The 15,329-nt window shown below is 47.7% G+C and overlaps 1 long non-coding RNA gene across 3 annotated transcripts in view; it reads left to right on the top strand.

Annotated features, from left to right (window-relative positions):
- LOC144237102 (uncharacterized) overlaps positions 1-15,329 on the top strand; it is a 414,282-nt gene that overhangs the window by 330,575 nt on the left and 68,378 nt on the right. For 2 of the 3 annotated variants that reach the window (XR_013336756.1, XR_013336754.1), the window contains exon 6: positions 12,517-12,625. This is a non-coding gene — a long non-coding RNA (uncharacterized LOC144237102). The remainder of the gene's footprint in view (positions 1-12,516; positions 12,626-15,329) is intronic. The other variant, XR_013336755.1, reaches the window with a different exon arrangement.

Here is a 15,329-nt window from a genome sequence, read left to right as displayed (position 1 = left end):
GGGACGAAATGGGGTCATCTGCACAGTGAGGGCGGTCACCTGGGGCAGGGGATCATGGCCTGAACTAAGGCTCTGGGCATGAGGATGGAGAAAAGAAGATGGATTTGGGAAATGGAGGGAATTTTTTTAGGAAATGGATGGAATTTGTAGTCTTGGTGATTGGATGACTATTTCAATGCATCTTGTCAAGAGTCAGACCTGGTGACTAGGTGGTGCTATCTTTGGAGATAGGAAGGAGGGGGGACAAGGGGGGGCTTCAGATGCACAAAGGGGACAAGTCAGGACCGGCAGGGCTTTGGGTTCCTATAGGATGTCTAGGTATCAGGCAGTTTAGAGCCTTACTCCTTTCCCTCTTGCTCTTTTTTTTTTTTGAGAGAGACAGAGCCTGAGTGGCGGAGGGGCAGAGAGAGAGGGAATCCAAAGCAGGCTCCAGGCTCTGAGTCCCGATGTGGGGCTTCAACTGTGAAATCATGACCCAAGCCAAAGTTGGATGCTTAACCAGTTGAGCCACCCAGGCACTCCCTGCCGCCTCCCCACTTGCTGTTAGCTCCCACCTCCTGAAGTGGGCAGTGTCTGGGTGCTGTCCCAGACTTCCATCTGAGGCTGCCCCCCCTTGCCGGCAGTAGTGGGTTTGGAGGATGGCTGGTGGTGGCATTCAAGGCTATCTAATTTCATGGTGTGAGGGGTCTTAATTCTACCGGCTTGGTCTTTGCAAGCTAATTTTCAGTGTTAATCTTTGGGGTATGAATTGGACAACAGTTTTCTTTTTTTCTTTTCTTTTCTTTTATAGTTTGTCGTCAAGTTGGTTTCCATATAACACCCAGTGTTCATCCCAACAAGTGCCCTCCCCATGCCCATCACCCCTTTTTGCCTCTCCCCCACCCCTACCAACACTCAATTTGTTCTTAGTATTTAAGAGTCTCTTCTAGTTTGCCTCCCTCCCTCTACTTAACTATTTTTCCCCTTCCCCTCCCCCATGGTCCTCTGTTAAGTTTCTCCTGTGCCACATATGAGTGAAAACATATGGGATCTGTCCTTCTCTGCCTGACTTATTTCACTTAGCATAACACCTTCGAGTTCCATCCATGTTGCTACACATGGCAAGATTTCATTCTTTCTCATTACCATGTAATATTCCATTGTATAGATAAACCACATCTTCTTGATCCATTCGTCAGTTGATGGACACATATTCTTTCCATGTTTTGGCTATTGTTGAAAGTGCTGCTACGTACATTGGGGTACATGTGCCCCTATGCATCAGCACTCCTGTATCCCTTGGGTGAATTCTTAGCAGTGCTATTGCTGGGTCATAGGGGAGTTCTATTGTTAATTTTTTGAGGAATCTCCACACTGTTTTCCAGAGGGGCTGCACCAGTTTACATTCCCACCAACAGTGTAGGAGGGTGCCCATTTCTCCACATCCTCGCCAGCATCTGTAGTCTCCTGATTTGTTCATTTTAGCCACTCTGACTGCCATGAGGTGGTATCTCAGTGTGGTGTTGATCTGTATTTCCCTGATGAGGAGGGACGCTGAGCATCATTTCCTGTGTCTGTTGGCCATCTGGATGTCCTCTTTGGAGAAGTGTCTGTTCATGTCTTCTGCCCATTTCTTCATTGGACTGTTTGTTTCTTGGGTATGGAGTTTGGTAAGTTCCTTAAAGATTTTTGATACTAGTCCTTTATCCGATAGGTCATTTGCAACTATCTTTTCCCCTTCCATGGGTTGCCCATTAGTTTTGCTGATTGTTTCCTTTCAAACTGTGTTCCTCTAGCCCTAGATTTCTGGCCTTCAGGACTGCTAAGAGGAGGCCAGGGTGGAGGAGGAGGAGAATGGGGGCGGGAGGGTTGAGGCCAAGTGGAGATCCAGGGCTCTGGTCCCTTTGAGCACCCCTACAAAGAAAGTCTGTTTTAAAAAGTTGTTTTGAAGACAAAGACATTTGTGGGTAAATGGTTGGCCTAAGTCCAGAGATGTTCATACTCTGGGGGGGAGGAGGCTTGAATGAAATTTGGTGTGGGGGGGGCAGGGAGGGACAAATCAAGGAACATCCACTGACGATGGAGGTCAGGAGCTTAGCACAGTGCCAGAGCAGACCTCCTTTATGCCAAGTCCTTGCAGGGCCGCAGGGAGACTTCATAATGAGGCCGCGTCTGGCTGGGGCCGGGAAGACAGAGAAATCGCTGGTGCAGAGGTGGCAATCTGGAATCGGCCTGCAGAAACCTGAACTCAGATATATTTTATTTGGCTCCTAAATTGTTTTTGCGATTTCTGAAATCATTGCCAGCATTTCAAAACACAGGAGGCTGCACGTAAACTTATGTTTTCAGACTTCTGTCGAAAAATAAGACAAGACCTGAGCACTGGGGCTGGAGCTGCTCTCCGAGGGGTCATGCTTTCTGGTCTGCATCTGCCCTCCCTCCGCTTGTCACCCCAGCGTTGCTCATTGTGGGACCTACCCCACTACTGTGAGCATTTAAATGTGTAATTTCTGAGTCAGAGTCTGCTCCCATAAGCCAGGCGGGCCAGGGGCCCAGGCCTCAACTCCTTTCTTAGCCCTAAAGGCTTTTGCAGCACAAAATGACTCTTTCCTCCCTCCCTCTCTACATAAGACTTTTGCTTAAACTGAGTCCCTACTATGGAGCTGTCTTCCTTTTACCATTCTGCCTGCTAACCAGGCACATGAATACAGTTGGCCTGTGGACAGTGACCATCAAGAGAATTGCAACTGTGACAGATGTTACGAGAGAGGAGTGTGTTCGAGCTCAAGGCAAGAGGGCTTTGCCCTAGTCCAGAAGAGGGGACAGGTCTGAGGTCTGACGGATGAGGAGGAGTTAACCAGGTGCAGATGGGAAGATAAGGTGTTGCAGGTGGAGGGGGAACGAGATGGAGGGGTGCTAGGGACAGCAGATGTGGACAGATGAGCCAGGGGGCACCTGGATGAGTCCTGGAGAAAGATGCCGGCTTGGATTAGAGTAATGGCAGGGCATGAATTTGAGGGAATTTTAGGAAGTAACTAGAAAGTGCTGGGGGGTGGATGGGTGATAAGGAGTGAGGAGAGGACTGTGCAATGCTGTGTCCTTCGTTTCTGGAATATGTGACAAGACAAAGTGGTAGCATGCATTGAGACCCGGAGCCGTAGGGAAGCACGTGCAAGGAAGGATGACAAGTTCAGCCCCCGTGTGAGGAGACTTCAAGACATCTCAGATGAGATGACAGAGAGTTGGATGGATACACAGGTCCAGAGCTCAGAGACGTTTGGACTTTAAAAAGGTCTGTTTGCTACCAATGCACTGGTCTGATGGTGAGCTGCCTACTGGGCCCTTTGCATTCTCTCCTCTGGACAGTTGCATCATTCAGTCACTCAATGAGCATTGATTAGACACCAGTGACTATGTAGGCACTGTGCTAGGCGCTGGCTAGATGAGTGAGCAGACGCTAATCCTCGCCTCCAGGAACCAAGCTGTGAGCCTGTGGAGTATGGATGTGATTGGATTCCTTCCAAACCCTCTGCCTCCTCACGCTATTGGGATTCTTAAAGGTGGATTGGCATTCTCTCTGATTCCCGTTGCCTTGCATTGTGGTTAACTGTTTAGAACAGATTTACTTGTGCTTTCACACTTGATAGAAATAAGATAAGAGTCTAGATAAGAGCTTCAAAACTTTCTGCCCTTGCTACTTTGACCGTGGTCTACCTGGCATATTTGTCCCTAGACTCTGGGTCTGGAGCACTGCATTCTCTGAGACAGGACACCAGACCTCAGGTGCCTTCCCCAAGTATTAGGGCTGACCTCCTAGTCTCTGAATGAAGTATTTTGAATACTCTAAAACTTAACCTTTTTCAGTACGTGTAGCCAGAAGAAAGCAAATTAATCATGAACGTTGATTTGCTCATCATATTTGCTGATTTGTCTCCTTTCATGGCCTTTAAATATCTTGAGGCAGCGACTGTATTATTCAGTCTCCTTTCTACGGTTTCTAGTACAGTCTACGGCATGTGATCAGCAATGAACGAATACATACACTGAATGAATAAGCCAACAGGGAGCATCTTCTGATGACTGTCTTGCTCTTTTAGTTAATTCTTATTTTACTTGTACTCATATGTTTTTTACCTCCTCTCCTCAAGTAAAACTTGAGTCGGGGTGGCTAAAAGCAGTGGTTGCCCTGCACGACTAGACCCACAGCAGGTGCTCACTATGTACTTGTGGGTTGACTGCTTAGAATTAGAAAGAGTTTGGTCCTTTAATCACTGTCCTTCATCTGTAATGATCTCTTCAGTGAGTTTCCTCAATGTCCCCTGGTTTGTGAGAGCAAAATCTAGCAGGTGTCCGAGCTATGCCTCTGAATACTTACCACATCTGGGCACTATATTCAAGGTGGGGGTGGTGGGACTGGAGTGGACAGTCTTAGATGGGTTCCTTAGCTGTCACAGATGAAGCACTGTCTCTCTGTCTCTTCCTGATGCCTGAGGAGGCAGGAACTACTGTTCCTCTTACTTTACAGTGAGAGAACTGAAGCGTGAGGAGGCTGGACACCTTGCCCAAAGTCAGGACTTGAATCCGGTTGGTTCTGCTTCTGGAACCCATGCTCTAAGTCAGAGATTGTAGAATTTCTGGGAGCGCTTGGGTGGCTCAGTTGGTCAAGCATCTGACTCTTGATGTGGGCTCAGGTTATGGTTTGTGGGCTCAAGACCTGCATCAGACTCTGTGCTGACAGTGAAGGGCCTGCCTGGGATTCTCTCTCATCCTCCTCCTCCTCTTCCTCCTCCTCCTCCCCTGCTCATACTCTCTCTTGCACCCCACCCCCTCTCTTGAAATAAATAAACTTTAAAAAAAACCCACCAAATTTGTACAGTTTCTGTAAATGTCAGAATCACCCAGAAACCTGGGAATATTCCTGGACCCCACTGCAGACTACATTATTATGCAAGAATCTATGTTTTAACAGGCCAGCACCCAAGGGGATTCTGGTATTGGTGGCACTGTAGGCACTATGCCATCACTGACATGGGACGTAGTCACTCAGAGGCTTAGACTGTCTCTGACATACTCATCACTGCCCTGTGGGGGACAAGGCATATGACATTTTCCTGCCCTGTGTTTCCAGAAACCCATAAGCCTGGAACAAAGCTGTGCTGAGGGTACTTTGAATGGAGGCTTTGACTTGAGCCCCTCCTGTAAATTGGGAGGTGGGGAAGCACCAATGAGCAAGGGCTGCAGGCACTCTGCCTCAGCCCCATAAACGAGATGATCTTTTCCTCTCTATAGCACCACCTTGGAAGTAAAACAAATGAGACTCAAAGAGGGACAGGTAAAGAGACCATACCTCCACCTCCCGGCAAGGTGATGTGGAAGCTAGAATTCATTTGGGATGCTGGTGGTGCAGCGAAGTCCTTCCAGGAGCTCTGGGAAGGGGGAAGGAGGGGGAGGCGACTAGAACCGAGTAGAGATCCAGGATCCCGTCCCAGGAGGAGGGCACAGAGAACCTCTGGGAAGGGGACAAGCTCAGATGCAAGTGCTCATCAGAGCTTGGTCATATCCTAGCTCCTCCGCCTGTTGGCTGCATCACCGTAGGCCAGCTGCGTTATCTTCTCTAGCCTCAGTTTCCTGATCTGTAAGATTTGTAAGTGAGAATATGAATACCTACTAATACCTATGCTGTAGTGTGTTGTACAGGTTAGGGATGCCAGGGACACCTTGTCTGGCACAGAGCCGACCCTCAGTAGAATGTGCCGGTAGCATGGGTTTTCTGAGGTTTTCAAGGGCACCGCAGGGAAAGAAGTTGGTATTCAGCTTCCCCTAATCCTGCATGAAAAATCCTCCACAGAAAGCCCCAGCGAGAGTCCTGGCTCCAACTCGTCAAAAGGGCATAAATATTTATGGACACTCCGGCGACCTCCCCAAGTGTCTTCCGTGCCCTTTCGTCTTACTCCCTTCTTTGATAATCGGTATCTCTGCTCTTCTGCAGAGAGGGGCTCAGCATTTAGAAAGATGTAGTGGACGGATCCAGAAGCTGGGAACGTGCGAGAGCTTGGATGTGAGGTGCAGGGCTGAAAACGCTTTAGAGCCTGAAATTGAGTAACTATTGAGATTTGCTTCGGAGCCTTTGATTTGCTGTTGGCATATTTCTAGGAGACCCTGGACTGTGAAAGGATGTGCAGGCTTGGCTACCTGCCAAGGAAACCCTGGCTTGGTTCCTTCTGGAACTCACCAAGCTTTTGCTGCCCTAGGTGGTAGCCTTGGAGCCAGGGGGACCTTCAGAGGCCTCGAGGAGCCCTCGGAAAATCATGTCGAGAGCAATAGCAACTCATACATAGAAAGGTACTGTGTTAAGTGCATGATTTCATCTCCACTGCAGTCCCTTGAGGCAGGTAAGTGAAGCTACCTAGTGAGGCAGCATCCCACAGTGATCAAACACGAGAACTCTGGGAAGAGGATTGTGGGACGCAGAGTCCTGACTGTCCCTCACCGTGGGAACATGGCAAGTTCTTAGCCTCTCTAGACCTGGTTTCTCACCTGTAGGCTGGGAAGAGAGGTACTTATCTCTTATGGTTGAGAGTTTCCAGGTGAAACAAATAGCCAGTATCTGGCATATAGTACATCCATTCATTCAGTAGGTATTAGGTGTTGTTATGTCCGTTTTGTAGATGCAGACACTGAGGCCCCAGTAGAGTAAGCAGAGGGTCCCAAGTCACATAGGTGGGGGTGGAGGAGTCAGAACTCAAGCTCTAGTATGTTTGACCACAGTGCTTTCGTGTTTTAGTCACTAGGTATTTTTATTTTTAATGTTTTTGAGAGAGAGCGAGAGTGTGTGCAAGTGGGGGGAGGGGCAGAGAGGGAGGGAGACCCAGAATCTGAAACAGGTTACAGGGTCTGAGCTGTCAGCACAGAGCCCGATGCAGGGTTAGAGCTCACAAACTATGAGATCATGACCTGAGCTGAAGTTGGCCGCTTAACTGGCTGAGCCACCCAGGCACCCCTCATCACTTGGTATTCTGCTTGAGCTGGAAAATGTTCTCTGGAAGTCTTACTCAGCTTGAGTGATAGGTGAGGACTCGGGTTTGATCTGCCTGTGTTCTTCAAAAGGCGAGAACCTCTAGACTGGAAAGGAGGTGTTGAGGGGCATCGGGGCAGCCAGACCATGCGAGCGGAGTGGCTGCTGCCCAGGATGGATGTTTTCAGGGCTGGGGGCCATGCCTGCAGTGGACTGATGCCTTTATTTTGACTTGCCCCACAGCCATAGTTTCAGGAAAGGGTTCCCGAAAGGACTGGATTTGCTGTGCCACTTTATTGGAATCTGGGCTGTCTGGTTTCAGGTGCAGCTGGCCCTCCTGGAAGGAAGTACTTCCCCTGTCAGCCAGTCTGCCCGTCTCTTTCCTCTTCTCTCTTTCTCCGCTCTCGTGTGCTCTCAGAATTCCCATGGAGAGGATAAGTAGGCAGTGGCCTGGAGGCTTCGATGCCATGTACTCAGAGCAGTGGACTATATCTAGACCGTGCTTCTCAAACCATCTGGGATGAAGGAACAGGGTGTTTCTTTGACAGTTTCTTGCAGAATGATATTTTTATAAAATCTATATTTTTCTTTAAAAAATGTATTTTTTAGAATATGTTTCTGGGAAAGTGAAATAAAAAGATGGGAAGATACAAGCCCCATTTGTATTACTAGAATAAACCTATTCGATTACTCTTCTGGATTGCTGTAACAGTCTCAAAATGCTAGCTCAGTTTCTGTGCTTACCTCACGGGGGACCAGCAGTAAATAATTTTCAGCATGGCCCTGGTAGGTATTTTGAGTCGCCGTAGGTGACCTGGGGTGGGAGCCTGGACTTTTGCTTGGGGGCTCATGGGCCCCCCCGCATAGGGGCAGGCCTGTCCCACAGTCATAGTTTCAGCGGTGGGCATGCTCTCCCAGTGGTTGTCACTGTCAAGTTATGGTGACCAGCATGACGTAAAGAGGATGTGGGAGAGCTCCCTCCTGCCTCTGCCGAGTGCAGTCCCCGCTGCTGTGACACCTTCCACATGGTGCTGCCACAGCACCATGAGGAAAGGAGGCCCCAGGCTTGAGGCTGATCGACACTGCGGAGCTCCCATAAATAATCACCTCAAGGTTTAGGCTCCGGGAGCAGGCCTCAGAGTCAGCTTCTTATCTTCTTCTCTGATTGGCACATTGGAGGGTTATTTGGGGAGGGGAGCAGAGGAAAGCCATGGTCCCACTCCACACAAGCCTGCCTGTCATGGAGCAGAGAGGCATGATAGCATATCAGATCTTCTCTCCCCTTAACCTTGTCAGCCCGCCTTCCAGCTCAGGCAGTGCCAGCAGTTGACAAGAGGAAGGGAGCATGATGGGAAATTCCGCTCCTGGCAACAGGGAGCCTGTTATGGGGTCCCCGGGGGAGGGGAGCCTGCTCTAGAATGGTATGTGCCAAAACCTTGACGCAGACATGCCCAAGAACAGACCCCCACCCATCTACATGTCCTGCCCTCACCCCGAGCCGCATCTGCTCGTGTGCACTTGTTACCGTATCTCAGTGTTTGCAGTAGCGCGGTCTGATTTCTGAAGGCACCCCACACAAGGAGAGAAGGACCCTGGTGGCGATGGGTGGGTGTGTTTGCCTCTCTGGAGGTTGCACAGATACCTGCCACTCTGCCTGCAGCCTCTCTTTTGTTTTCCTGTGTGAGAAGTTCCCTCCCGCTTTCTGTGTATTTATGCCTAACTGGTGCCTGAGAGGTCCTAACTCAACTAGGCAAACACAGCTTCTGACCCAGTCCCAAGGTGGCCCAGGTAGGGCCACTCAGAGTCCATCTGTTGCCACTTGGCATTCCAAGATGCCATGAGCTCTCAGAAACAAAAGACACAGCTCCTGCCCAGATGAAGGAGTCTTTAATAAGTCAATGGTGGGATGAGATCCTGTCTGCTGCACCCTCCAGCCAATGCTGGAAGGGAGGTGGGGCCGGCAGGGGAGAACAAGGGGCTTTCACACGGAGGGATTGGTTACCACTAGCCTCCACCTGGCTCTGCTCACAATGCCTTTTCTCTTTTCCACCTTTATCTCCAAATGGCATCCCTTGCCACTCGCCTCCCCCCCCCCCGAAATGAAAAAAATGACAAGGATCAGGCAGGTGGGAGTGAAAGTTCTCCAGGAGAAACAATACAGAAAGGGACACTTTGGCCTTTGAAGGTACTGAGCGCTGAGAGGTTAAGGCTGCTGCCAGAACGTGGGCGTTCCAATCAGGGTTCCCTGGGACATAGCAGCCCGCTCAATCCGCAAGCCACATTTAGTCCCAAGGCAGTGGAATGTAGGAGTTAAGAACAGAGCTTTGCAGTCAGCCAGAATTGGCCCTCAGACCTCTCTTTGTGTTAAAATACTTTTCCAGGGGACATTCTAGTCTCTCCAGGACAATCCCATTTGTTCATCACCAGTAGTCCTGTGGTTTTGAAATCACTATCATTTTTACTTTATGGACAGGGTTTGAGAAAGGCTTTCTCAAACATTTGTTTAGGTGCATCCAATTGCGTTAATTATCTAAAAAAAACCCCAAAAAACAAAAAACACCTCCTCAGAAAGCCATTCCAAAGCGCACAAATATTCAGGAGAGAGCTGGAGAGTAATCGCAGGTAGCTAGAAAGCCGCGGGGCTCCTCGAATACCTCCTAAACGTGATTGGAGGGGGCGCTCTGGGGTTGGAGCCACGCAGTGTAAATGCTAAGTAAGGCTGATGGAACCCCGGAAATGAGCAGGGCTCCCCGCCCACCCATGGCTTCCAGCCTGAAAAAACAAAACCCCTGAAAGCTACTTCTATATGCCATCCATACCCACTGGCCTCCACCTCTCTGTGCTCTTGGGAAAACATGGTTAACTTGGGGGCTTGGAGTAAATTTGGGGAGAGGAGTGAAGTCCAGGTGACCTATCTGAGGCCTCAAATGCACCTTCTCCCTCCTTTGCCCAAAGGAAAGGATGTGCTCATCACTCCTTGCCTTTTGTCCTTTCTTCCTCTCCTCCTTGCTCTGGCCTGACCTGGAGGGGACATGGCCAGGAAATAGCCAGTCCTGCCCTGGACTGTGTACTGGGGCCAACTTAGCTAAGGGGGAATTCTGCTGCCTTTGGTTTGCCCTGGAGGATCCAATGGTCAAGAAAAACCGTAAAAACTTTACACGGTGGGAAAATAGTGGCCCCTGGGCAGGCTGAATGGAAAACAGCAACAAAGAAGATGACAAGTTCCAGGGTAAAGAGAGAGGGATGGGTGTACGGATTGAAGGAAAATAGGTCCCCTCTGCCTCACCTGTTTTCTGTGAGGGGCCTCAGGGTGGGGTACTCAGTAGCACCCACAGACTCAGGTGAGGCCCCTCAGGTTCTACAGGCTGGGGAACCTGCCATTTTCTGGGTTAGGGGTTTCTTAGACTATTTCCTCCCCAAAAGGGCTGGGACAGGAACAGTTTGGGAGGAATTTTGTAGGATGCCATTTTCTACCCCTGTTTTCTAGAATGTCTTTACAGGTAAAATCCATTATTGTCCATTTTCACCGTAAAAAATAAATAGCAAGCAGAGTCACATTGCTGATGGTGCCCTCTGTCTACTTCCTTTTTGAGGAAAAGTTGGCAAATATAGGAAAGCCCAAATAAGAAAAACAAAAATCTCCTATCCTTCCATTACTCAGAAGTAACTATGGTTAGCATTTTGCTATAAACTGTTTTGCTCTTTTCCTTCTGAAAAAAACAACATATTTTTAGCAAAACCAGATATCATACAGTAAATAACCTACTTCTTGCACTTAACAATATCCATAAACATTTCCCAACATCATTGGATAGTTTTCTACATCTTTTTTATGGGTGCAGTGAATTTCATCATAATGGTTATAGTGTAATTTATTTAATGATAGCAAATATTTATAAAGTGCTTCCTGTGGGCTATGCTTTACATGCATCATTTAATTTATTCCTTACTAGAGATCTATGAGGTAAATCCTATTACTATGTACCTTTCATAAATGAGAAAACAAGTTTTTTAGGCAGTATTTTGCCCAAGGTCACACAGGGAGTGAGCAGAAGAGCTGGAGTTTGAACCCCAGTGCATTCTTTCTGGCTCCCGAGTCTAGGAGCTAGCAGGCACTGCCACCTTGGCCGAGCGCCCACTGCCGGCACTTAGAGGTTTCTGGCTTTTAAATACTACTCACAAAGTTGTGTGGGACATCTGTATAGCTATATGTAAATAACATGCTATTGCCATTGTTATTTGCAAGGATACGTTTCTAGAAATAAGGTAGAGAGGTCAAAAGAAATACACATTTTCCTGGAGCTGGAGCCCATGTTTGGGTCAGGACTGCACACAGATGGATCTCATCTGGAGGTGTTGTGGGTGAGGGGCCACCTGCTTTACAGCTGCCCTGCCCCCCACCTCTCTTCCTGTCCGCTGGGAAGTCTACCTCAAATTGGATTCCCAGTACCACCCTTGAGATGGACTGTTTCCTGACACTCTTATGGACATGATGAGTTCACATTTTAAAACCATTGCTGCAGGTTAGGTGGAAAAAACTGGTATGATTTTTTTAAAAATAAATTTTAAGTTGTCAATAAAGCCAAATAAACATTTAAAGTTTGTTACCAGGCCATCTGAATTTTATCTTAGTTGACTTTCCTGTTCATGTGCTTTGGGGTGGGACATGTTTTTGACATCCAGGAAGTCACGGCATTTGAATGTTCTTGCTCCCATTTCCTTCCTGGGATGGATGGATGGATGGATGGATGGTGGGTGGATGAATGGATGGATGGATGGATAAGTAGATGAATGGTGGATGGGTGGATGGATGGATGAATGGTGGATAAATGGATGCATAGATGAGTGGACGGATGGATGGATGGATGAATGGTGAATGGATGGTTGGATGGATGAGTGGATGGATGAATGGTAGATGAATGCGTAAGTTGCATTTCCTGAAATTTCCCCATAGAGTCCTTTAATATGGTAACTGATGGTAACTTCTCCACTCTGCCTTATTGACCTGGCAAATCTTTCGTTAGCTGAATCCCATTTTCATTTACTCTGGAATATCATCCTTGCTAGGTATGGTCTGGGCTATAGCTCTGGCTTAGAAATTATTCTTAGAAATGGTAGACACAGGAGCTGTCTTCCTGCTCCTGAGCTTTTAGGAATAATAGTACTAGCTACCATTTATCAAGCACCTGCCAAAGGCACATCGTTTTCATTTTTACCACAATCATACATGGTATATATCCTTGTCTTCATTTTACAAGTGAGTAGAGGGCTCAGGGATGTTAGGTGACTTGTACCAGGTCACACAGCTAGTAAGTGGCAGGAGAAGAATGCCCTTTGTATCATGCTGTCCATTGGGGTAAATTATTAAAGGGTGTAGGCATTCTTTTTTTTCTCTTTTCATCATTGACAATCTTGATTTATTTCATGACAATCAAAAAATTGGACAGTTGAAACTGAGGAAATTGTTATGGCAGATTTTATATCAAAGGATTGGAATAATGATTTCCTAAAATGTCTTCCAGTTGCTTGCATCTGTGATTCAAATGTACATCCTTTGACAACCAAAAGGAGCCCATGTTGGACCCAGAATCTACCTGCAGCCAGTCTTCCACCGGTGAGCCAGCAAGCCAGGTTTGCACATACCGCTTTTTCCCCTAGTGCAGGTGTCTTTGGTAGTATCTTAACATTTCCTCCCCTAGTTCCTTAGATGCTTATTAACTGAAGGGTTGAGTCCAGATCCTCAGTTTGGTTGGGGCAGAAGTCATCCTGAGGAGCAGGAAAAAGTGGGAATGGGTGGCCCCCACCCACAGTGTCTACCAAGATGGACTGTACCTCCCTGTCCACTCCCCAGACAGTCCTCAGACAGGGAGCGGCAGTCCCCTCCGTGAAGCCTTCTCAGCCGGCCATTCTCTTCTGTTGATGTTCGGTGTACCTGTGCTGGGGCCCGTGGCACCCTCTCCTGGGATCATGTTCCTGTATTTCTCCCCAGCTGACTGGGAAGCACTCAAGCATGGGAGCTGGATTATTAACCTTTGAACACAAAGTGGATACTTAGAGATGTTTGAATGTGTGAATAACAGCGTGAGTTAGGGAGCCTAAGTGCCCTGAGACTAGGAACACTCCTGGTTTATATGTACTGGTTAGGTTGGGCAGACTGGACAAAATGACCTCACAAGGCTCCCGGTGAATTCCCAGGTCCCAAGGTGGAGCTGTCTGCTTTGGCTTTCCTTTCCAAGGGGAAGGCGATAAAGTCTGTCCTCTGGACAGAACCTTGTCCACACACCCCTGCCATGACCACTGTCCTCCTTCCCTCACCCTCTCCCTGGTCCAGAGCCTCCACTTCCCTGGCTGCAGTGGGTTGGGATGTACGGACATATGGTAAGGCCTCACCTTTGCACCTGTTCTTCCTAAGAGGCTGCAGGTTGATCCCTCAGCACCCACAGGGTCAGGCTTGAGGAAGACTGGGCAGAGCCCTCCTTGACTAGCTGTTGGCACTCGGTGTGTGTGCCCGAGGTCGGGAGAGCGTGTGGAGCAGGTGGCTGGTCTGCTTCCACTGGAGGGCTCGTGGCTCAGTGAGGGGGCATGGAATGCAAGGGGGCACCTCTGTCTCTTCAATCTTGAGAAGTCCCTTTCTTTTCTCTTTTCCTGCTGAGATCTGCTGTCTCCGAGAAGTGTGACTGACAGGACTGGGTCATATCAGGTCAGGCGTGACTCTCTAGAGAAGAGCAAGCCTTGGAGAGAAGAGATGGGTCTTTAGAATTATTTGCAGTGAGGGAAAATCGGTATCCCTGGGAGGATTGCTTAGGACAGGAGCAAAAGTAAATTAGAAGGAATCTGAACAATTCAGCACCTCTTTGGCAAGGGTTGGGGAGCATGGGGGTAGAGCTCTCACAGCAGGGAGGAGTCAAAACCTGGTCTAAAGTGAATCAGAAGGAAGAAGTTGGTAACTCAGGGTTAGGACAAGCCCCGCAGGCCTGGACAGCTCTGGGACCTTGCGGTGTTTAAGTTACACGTTGACACCTCTGCTGACCTTTGTAAATGTGTAGGGATGGTTTTTGATTTCCATATGACTTAGAGGGTGCATCCTGCTTCTAATGAATGAAGGTCAGGCTTGCTAGCCCTCCTGTAATCTGTAGCACAGTCCCGAACAGCACGAGTTTTCCTAGCCCTGTGTGCCAGAGTCCCACTGAGAACACTGGGTAATATCTCTGGAAGCTTCCAGTTCTGGTAATCTGATACTCTGATTCTATCCTGGCTGCAACCATCAGTTTGTTTTCTTCAAAGATGAAATGAGGGGAAAAAATCGATCATCTTAATAGATGTAGAAAAAGGATTTGCTAAAACTCAATAGTCATTTGTGATTAAAACATGATCTCTTAGCAAATTAAGAGTAATGTCTTAATCTAATGATAGCATCTACTACTTATAGCAAATACTATAATTAATTACAAAAGATTAGAAACATTCCCATTTATTTTTATTTTATTTGAAAAAAATTTGTAATGTTTATTCCTTTTTTTGAGAGACAGAGAGACAGAGTGCTAGCTGAGGAGGGGCAGAGAGAGAGGGAGACACAGAATCTGAAGCAGGCTCCAGGCTCTGAGCTATCAGCACAGAGCCCGACGCAGGGCTTGAACCCATGAACTGCAAGATCATGACCTGAGCCGAAGTCGGAATGCTTAACTGACTGAGCCACCCAGGTGCCCAGAAACATTCCCGTTTAAAGGAAGAAGGCAAGAATGTCCACAATCAATCATCGCTAGTGTGAACATTGTGCTTAAGGTTTTGATGAATGCAATTAAACACAAAAATAAAATGAGAGAATAAGAACTGGAAAGTCAAAGATGTAATTGTTATTTACACATTATTTGATTGTTTCTACAAAGAGCCCAAGTAGCTGATGAAAAAGTTATCAATATTTTTTTAAAGTCAGATTTACTGGGTAGAGGATCAGCTTATCCAGGGGTGCTGGGGTGGCCCAGTCGGTAAGTGTCTGACTCTTGATTTCAGCTCAGGTCATGATCTCATGGATTCATGGGATTGAGCCCCACATTGGGCTCCGCACTGATAGTGCAAGTCCTGCTTGGGATTCTCTCTCTCTCTTTCTCTCCCTCTCTCTCTCTCTCTCTCTCTCTCCCTCTGTTCCTCCCCAGCTTATGCCTGCTTGAGTGTGGATGCACGTGCTCTCTCTCTCTCAAAAATAATGATAATAAAAGTTTTTTTTATTAATTCATCTTATCCAGACTTGTTGCATTCTGCACAACAGTAATGACCAAATTAGAAAATTTAATTTGAAAAAGATGCAATTTTCAGTAGTAAGAAAAAACTATAAAGT

This window comes from Crocuta crocuta, unplaced genomic scaffold, assembly GCF_008692635.1.
Source record: "Crocuta crocuta isolate KB4526 unplaced genomic scaffold, BGI_CrCroc_1.0 scaffold266, whole genome shotgun sequence".
Taxonomy (NCBI): Eukaryota; Metazoa; Chordata; class Mammalia; order Carnivora; family Hyaenidae; genus Crocuta; species Crocuta crocuta.
Note: the sequence above shows the minus strand (reverse complement) of the source record. Positions and strands in the feature narration are given on the sequence as shown.